Source organism: Cervus canadensis, chromosome 6 (assembly GCF_019320065.1).
Source record: "Cervus canadensis isolate Bull #8, Minnesota chromosome 6, ASM1932006v1, whole genome shotgun sequence".
NCBI classification, from domain to species: domain Eukaryota; kingdom Metazoa; phylum Chordata; class Mammalia; order Artiodactyla; family Cervidae; genus Cervus; species Cervus canadensis.
In genome coordinates, this window is record NC_057391.1 from 40,817,964 (window position 1) to 40,826,075 (window position 8,112).

At 37.2% G+C, this 8,112-nt stretch overlaps 1 non-coding gene across 1 annotated transcript; it reads right to left on the minus strand.

Moving 5' to 3' along the window:
* Positions 1–2,825: 2,825 nt before the first annotated feature.
* LOC122444464 lies at positions 2,826–2,948 on the minus strand. The gene has a single exon (XR_006270294.1). It is a non-coding gene; the product is annotated as a small nucleolar RNA SNORA26 (small nucleolar RNA).
* Positions 2,949–8,112: the final 5,164 nt, after the last annotated feature.

The window sequence follows — 8,112 nt, forward strand, 5'->3', positions numbered from 1 at the left end:
ATGGACTTATAAAGAGACCAAACACTGGAATATGAGTCTGGAAACCTTGACTTTATTCCCAGGTTGGACATTACTAGCTCTCATGACCTTAGGCTAGTTGTTTATCTTTTTTCAGTCTTATTTTTGATGTTTTGTAAAATGAGGAAGTTAGACTACATTGTCTCTAAGTTCCCTTTCTCTTATGGGATTTCTTGACAATATGATGATGTGTAGAATAGTGACTATCAATAGGGAGAGATTATTTTCATGAGAAACATGCTACTCATTAATCTACTTTTGATCACCACTGACTCAGTCTAGGTTTACGCCCAATATCCAGGGGTGAAAAGTTTTGTGTCTACGTCACTAGCACATCTTCAGGCACTTAACTTCCTGAGTAAGTGTGCCAATCTTAAATGCATAAAGTTCAAGAAGAAAGAAAAAATGAAGTAGAGCATCCATTCTTTCATCCCAGAAAATTCTGTAGACTCTTTGTCCTCCATGTGATTATGCTGGTCCAAAGACACTGTGCCATGGGCTCTTCCTGTGGCATGAGAGATACAGTAATGAAATTCATGTAAGTTTGGATTTACAATTTGGCAACAAATCCCTCTGAGTCTTCAGAACTTATCCACCTCGACTTAGTGACATGTTAAAAGCAGAAAGAAAGCCCTCTTTGTGTGGAAAACTGAAATATGCTCCATCCCAGGACTATAAATATAGTCACTCACTTCCTCCAGCTCCAGTTAAGCCTTGCTGACCTTTCCCAAAGTGTTCTTTCTCGGCCTCCAATTAATGGCAGAGGATCTAACCCACTGCTGTTAACAATACACATTACAGTTGTCTGGAAAGATGAATAGTAGTAGCTTCTTGCAAAGTGAAACAGTTCCTTCAATTCCTTTATTTTTAAAATTCAGACATAACCTTGTGTAGAAGTTCATGTATCCTAGTAGTTAAAATTAAAGTCAGACTTTTTACATACCACAGGGAATCATCTAAAGAACTTACCCCCACCCATACCCACCCCCTGCCCACCCCAGAAAATCAAACCAAAGGGACTCTCCAGGAAGAATATTTCTGTCGTCTTTTTCTCTGGACAGAAAGCAGCAGTACAAAACATGAACTGCATGGTGTTTGCTTCCCTTGGGTGGCAGCTGCTAGAATGCAACATTGCCATTTGTATTCAAGGGACCTTTTATTCCCAACTGCTTGAGCCAAGCCACAGGACTTGCAAGAATGCTTGGGATGCTTCCTGTGAACTTAGAACACAAAGGCTCTGTGGTGTGGCTGTGAAATAGGAACCACTAAAGAGAGAAGAGATTAAAAACTTTTATTATGCTTGTAAGGCCATTGCTGTTCATGTACAGAGTATGTTGTGTATGCAGAAGATAGCTCATGTGTTTAAGAGGATATATATATATACATACATATATATACATAATATGTACACATATATTATATAAATGTCGTTTTTTGGAGACAATTGAAGTTATTGTTTTCAACATCTAACCGAAGAGTGTTGGAATGACTCAGTGGGCACCGAGCCATCATACCTATGATTGACCAAGTTCAACAAGGGAATCACGGAATTAAAGGAACCTGTGTTTTTCTTATTAATGGTTAAACCACGGCCCCTGATAAGAGCTCTTCAAAGTTTACAAATAGGAAAATGGTCACTCCAGCTAGAAATTATTCCAAAACAGACTCCCTGTTTCACATAATATTGAGCAATTTTGGTATGCCAGGGGCTCTGATAAAAGTTGTTTCCTATGAAACATTCAAATTGATAAGTTTCCAACTCATTCTGTTTCTTTTCAAAGGGCTGTGAAAAGGTCACCAGTAATACCACGTGGTACAAAAAGTGAAAGGTATGGAACATTTTCATTTACATCAAAGTCAGAGAAACCATCACACATGGTAAATGTCTTTGAGATGACTAATGCCTGCAGTTATAGCTTCTCTTTCATTAACCAAGGTTGTAGTGAAAAGTGAACTTGAGTTTATAGTTCATGGTCCTTAGCTCAAACATCATAGATTTAGGTGTTTAGAAATATAGCTATAATACAAACAAGACCTTGAGTTTCACCTGAAGTCAGTGATAGACTCTGTCAGCAACTTTTCCCCTTACCTATTTTTCCCAATTTACAGATGGATTTAAGAGCAGTTTGGGGTAAAGGGGACCCTGAGGATAGATTAATTTTCCTCAATGTCATCTAACTAAAAAATAGCAGTCCTATACAAGTAGAATGGTCTTTAGGTGTCAGGTTAGAGTTCTTGGTGAGATTGCTTATGTGGAAAGGAAATGCCTCTTGAACACACCTTCTTTGTGAGGGTGCTTTTAAGCTGTGTGATCTAAATAAGGTTTGTATACAGTACTCCCCTTCCAGGTCTGGAGACTATCAGCAAAGTAAGATTTGCTTGTTTAATTTTATAATATGCTAAATAAGAGCAACAACAGCAACAATCTTTTAATTTAGAGAATCAAAAGTAGACAAGAAATTAGCAAAAAGGATTGAAACTGAGATACAGTAATGGCACTGTTATTCAAATTGATCCAGTTCTTACTGATGCAATATTGAAAAGAGAGTAGCAGAAATGCTGCCTTTGGTGAAGGTTTGGATTTAGAGGCTGAAACCCAGCTTCCTTTCCAGCTTGACCACATACACAGAGATGGTGCCTCAGGTGTGGATCTCAAGGCAGTTAAAAGTAAACCTGTGATTTATGTTTGCTTTTTTTTTTCTTCCTGAAGAGCTTTTTTTTTTTTTTTTTTTCAAGTTTAAATTTAATGACTTTGGTATTAACTATACACATACTAGTAAGTGCTAAGACTTAAAATCTTCCAGTTCAGTTGTGACTCCAGACAGGATCCAGAGAGGAGTTCTAAAAATCTCTTCTCTGGGTTTTATGGAGACTTCCTATACCCTCCTGTGTTAGCCTCTTAAGGCACTGCGTCAGCCTTAAAAGGGCACTGGAAAGGGCGTCTGAAGAGCTTTTAAGTGTGATTAATTCGAATGTAATTCAGAAAAATTCCCTTTTCCTTTTGCAGACAGAAAGGTAGAGGAATTCATGATGATCTGGAAATAAATTCATCAGACATGAGGTCATTCTCCTGCTTAGACCTTTGCAAATGATGAGTTGAATGACCTTTCCCAGCACGAAACATGAGAACTAAGACCTGGAACTCAAAGACATCCAGGGCTCATGTTAATTGTTAACCTCATGATTTCCAAACACAGGGCTTACTCTTAAGCATCTCAAAAAACAGTTTTTTATTGACAAAAGAGATGTAAAAATAACATGGCCTTGGGTATACAGATCATTGAGCCTGGTCAGGGCATCTATTGAACTGCAGAATCAAGGACTCAGTCTCTGGGAGGACTTGAATTCTGTTTCCCAGGCATGCTGGGGGTATGGAGAGTGCCAAGGAAGCAGGCAAGTCCAAGGTCTCCATGCCTGGTGCTCAACCCAGAAGATACTAGCTGACAGATCCAAAAGTCTTGTGACCATTTCCACTGCTGGCTTTTGCATTCATGAACAGACAAGTCACAAGGAAAAGATATAAAATAACTTTTATACCCACGAAATTGTTTACACTCACTCATAATTAGAGGACTACAATGAAATTAACATCAAGATACCATTTCTCGCCTATTTGATAGGCTAAAATGAATAAATTTGACAACATATTCTGTTGGTAAAGCTCTGGGGAAATAGGCATTCACATACATTGCCTGTTTGTTTGAAATAAACTACTACAACCTTTCTAGAGTGAAATTTTGCAATACCTTGCAAAACTACATAGGCACTTACTGTTTGACCCAGAAATTCCACTTTAAGAAATCTACTCCCAAATGCACTTCCCAACAATATGAAAATACGTGTGTACAAGGTTGTCCACTGAAGCATCATTTATAATTGAACAGTATTAGAAACAATCTAAATGCCCATACATAGGAAAATGATTGAATAAACTAAGTCATTTACGCATGGAGTACTATGTATCTATAAAAAGGAATAAGTAAAATCTATGAAATGGTAGGTAGTAATTTCAGGATAATATTGTCTAATGAAAAAAGTGAACTCCAAAGAATATCTATAGTATTATTCTTAACTTAAGAAAAAAAAAACCAGAATATTAAGAGCATGTACATATATCTGTTAATTTATGCATAAATAGTAATACAGCTCCAATAAAGCAAAAGGGAATGAGATTCATTACCTGTAGGAGGTGAATGAAAACAGGGTGGAAAGAATGTGCAATGGAAACGGAGTAGTAGAGACAAGGCATGAACTGCACCTCTCTGAATACACCTTCCTGTATAGCTGTGATTTCTGGAACATTTCCCTCTCCCCCAGTAATTAATTAAATCCAACTAGGATGTTGGGAGAACCCCAGGTAGAACAAGTAGTAAGAAAAGACTAACCTATGCAACTTTGGAAAACTTACAGAGTGTATATTATAACACTAAAGGCAAGAAGAACTGTACATAGATATTGTAATCTAGTTGACAAATGTGTTTCTCATGGGGCAGTGGTTTAGCAATTCTAAAACTATGTATCTATTGAGATTGAACAAAAAATAAATACATTGTGAGTAAAGAGAGCTACACTTCTCAAAATGGCAACCCATCCCAGTATTCTTGCCTGAAAAATTCCATGGACAGAGGAGCTTGTCGGGCAACAGTCCATGGAGTCACAAGAGTCAGACATGACTGAGTGACTAAACCACCACCACCACACTTCTCATAGTAATTAATAGAAAAAGTTACAAATAAAGAAGGGGGGAAGCCAGAATTAACCCAGTGGTTAGAGCAGAAGGTATCAGCATAAGTTGATGACTCTTAATATATATACATACATATTATATAATATAGATTACATATATATGTATACATACATACATGGATAAGATGAAGTAAATAGATTGTATATGTATGTGTAATATAGATGCCCATGTTTTCTAGCTCATATTTCCTATACATGATATCCCAGTAGCAGTGACCAAACTTAGCACCTGAATCTTGGGTCCTAAATACCATTCTTCAAAAACGGAACCTGAGTTCCCTGTAGAATTAGCTGATGCCAAGATGAAGTCAGAGAAAATATAAGATAGTGTGAGATATCTTGTGGGGCCAGAAAGTAAGTAGTACTCAGAAACTGAAGGGGACATGCTGAGAAGATACAGAAACTTGAACGAGCTCTACGTGGTAAAAGCTGGGACAATTTGAGCAATAAAATAGTGATACTAATGGATTATACCCCATGAAATAAAATATCTGAGTCCAAGTTGATATAATTAATGGAATGAACAATTAAGTGGGTGAAAAAGCACCATTCTTCCTTGCAATAGGATTACAATTAATAAATGTAGAAGAAGTGATGGAAATAAAAATCACTATTACACAAAGAATAATTGCTGTTGCAGGCAAGAACCATCACTGTGTGCTAAAATTATTGGATAAAATTACAATAAGAAATAAGGATTATTTACATAATTTCAAAGTTTCTCTACTAAAAATTCTAAAGGGAAAATTAACATCTTTGCAGTGGAAAACCTGACAGATGTCATCCTAACCAAATCACTAAAGTTAACATCACCAGTAATAAGACATATGGATATTGTGTACACCTTGATATGGTACACTGAGAAGGGCACAGCATACTTCTATGGTATGTTTGCAAAAATAATACATAATTATGGGAAATTATCAGACAAACCAAAATTGAAGGGCATTCCACAAAATAAGTGGCTAGTACACTTCAAAGGAGAAGGAAGTGGCAGCCCACTCCAGTGTTCTTGCCTGGAGAGTCCCATGGACTTGTAGCCTGCCAGGCTCCTCTGTCCATGGGATCGCAAGAGTCGGACACAACTTAGCGACTAAAACACCACCACCACCAGACTTTAAAAGTGTCAAGAAAGACTAAGGAGCTGTCACAAATAGGAGCTGACAATTAACTGCAATACATATAGAATCCTGGATTGAATCCTGAACCACATCTTATTTGGATTTTCCGTTTTCCTACTTGTCTATAGATTAGTTTGTAGTATTGTGTTAATGTTAATTTCCTGGTTTTGATAGTTGTGGTATGGTTATGCAAGAGGTTAATGTTAGGGGATTTGGGTAAAGTATATCAGGAAACTCTGAACTATTTTTGTAACTTTTAAGTCTAAAATTATTTCAAAATAAAAACTTAAAAAGAAATCGCTGGTAAGAAAGAACAAAGGGCGACACAAATAACCATTTTGGGCTTTTATTAGAAACCAAAAGGGGCCAAGTCCTGGCTTTTCACAACTGAAAATAATACCAACCATATATAGTCATGTTTACCTCAATGTAAGTCATATTCAAAACTATTTATACTAAGAGAATGCCCTTAGCAAAAGTGACCCTAACAGTTTGACTAGTTTTTCCTTACCTGGTGAAACAGAAATAAGAGATAAACCAGAGACATTTTGCGCTTATGTCTTAAATTCTGTGCCCAGAAGTCAAATGCTTTACTGCAAGGAAATGCCCTCAAGCTTTATTCAGAGCCGATGCTTTCTGAAGTCATACAAAGCTCTATCAAGGCTAGCTCTCTGGTTTTCTAGCTCATAATACGTGAGCAGGAAGTAGTCCTGCATCAGATCACTACAGAAGCAGATACATAGTCATAAACTCCAGTAACGTGCTCACCAGATCATAAGGCTGCCAAAATTTGTAAAGATAAAATGTGTTAGCCACAGTCGATTAGGTCTGCCTGTTGCCATTCTGACGTGTCCTCCATGTTTCATCTCCTGTCAGATAGCACTGGAGTGGCTGCAGGCATTTCTGAGCTCCAGTTAAGTGAATTTGATTAGGGTTTCTTGAGATATATTTGTATATTTTACAGTCAATTATGTGTCTTGTTGGGCTTCTCTGGTGACTCAGACAGTAAAGAACCTGCCTGCAATGCAGGTTCGATCCCTGGGTCTAGAAGATCCCCTGGAGAAGAGAATGGCAATCCACTCCAGTATTCTTGCCTGGAGAATCCCATGGATAGAGGAGCCTGGTGGGCCACAGTCCATGGGGTTGCAAAGAGTCAGACATGACTAAGTGACACACATGTGTCTTGTTAGTTGAACTAGAGTGGGAGTGTCTTCCAGGAATACTTACACTGTTCAATTTGATATCGAATTTTTTATTTGTCATTTTGTATTCTTTTTCTTTAAAAGCTTCTCCTTTCCTCCTGCTCAGCAGTGTGGATTTCAGGCCCCTAAACACTTAAATCTGCCCATGGCAGTGGCACTAACGTTTGAGGGAAGAGCTAGTTAGAGATCTTATAACAAGGAATTCTGTCAAAGGAAAAAAAAAACCCTATTAATATAATGCAAAGAAAAGATGAAAAAACATAGCACTCTGGGGTTATTTAGTGGGTGGATTAAGATCCAACTAACTTCAGTAGATCCTATTGTATTGAAGCATATGTGATACCTGATATTAGTTGTAATGTTCCTGAGACTTGAAGTAAAACTTAAACTATTGAACACATGGTGTTAAAAAAAACCAAGATTTTTGTATAAGGATATAATACATTTATATAAAAGAAGTGTATTATAAGGATATAATACATTTAAAGGTATTTCTTTTTTAAATATTTAAAATTAAAATGTTGATGGTTATACATCTAAATTGTCAATGATCCAGAAGACATACCTAAAAGTAATTGTTCATTCAAGGATTCAGATGGCTTGGGTTTCACTGTAATTTGGTTAGGTAAAGCTAGAATGGTGGGTTATAACCCTTATTCTAAAAATAAAATAGTGTGTTAGACCAATCAGTTGGATCAGAAATCCCATAATCCTGACCTGAATCTATCCTGTATGCGTTTTTAGCACTGTTCTCATAGAAGAGTTGCAACGGTGGTAGGCCATTCTTAGAAAGCCCCGAAGAACCAAGATTGTTGTGGAGGCAGAGTGTTGTCAAAGAGGCTACTACTATGGGCCATACAGTCAAAAAGACACAGCCCTACTTGTTAAAAAAAAAAAAAGTCAAACAAAATAAGACAAATACTATTTCACTTACGTGAAGTACCTAGAATAGCCAAATTCGTAGAGACAGAAAGTAGACCAGTAGTTGCCAGAGTCTAGGGGAAAGAGGAAATGGGAGTTACTGG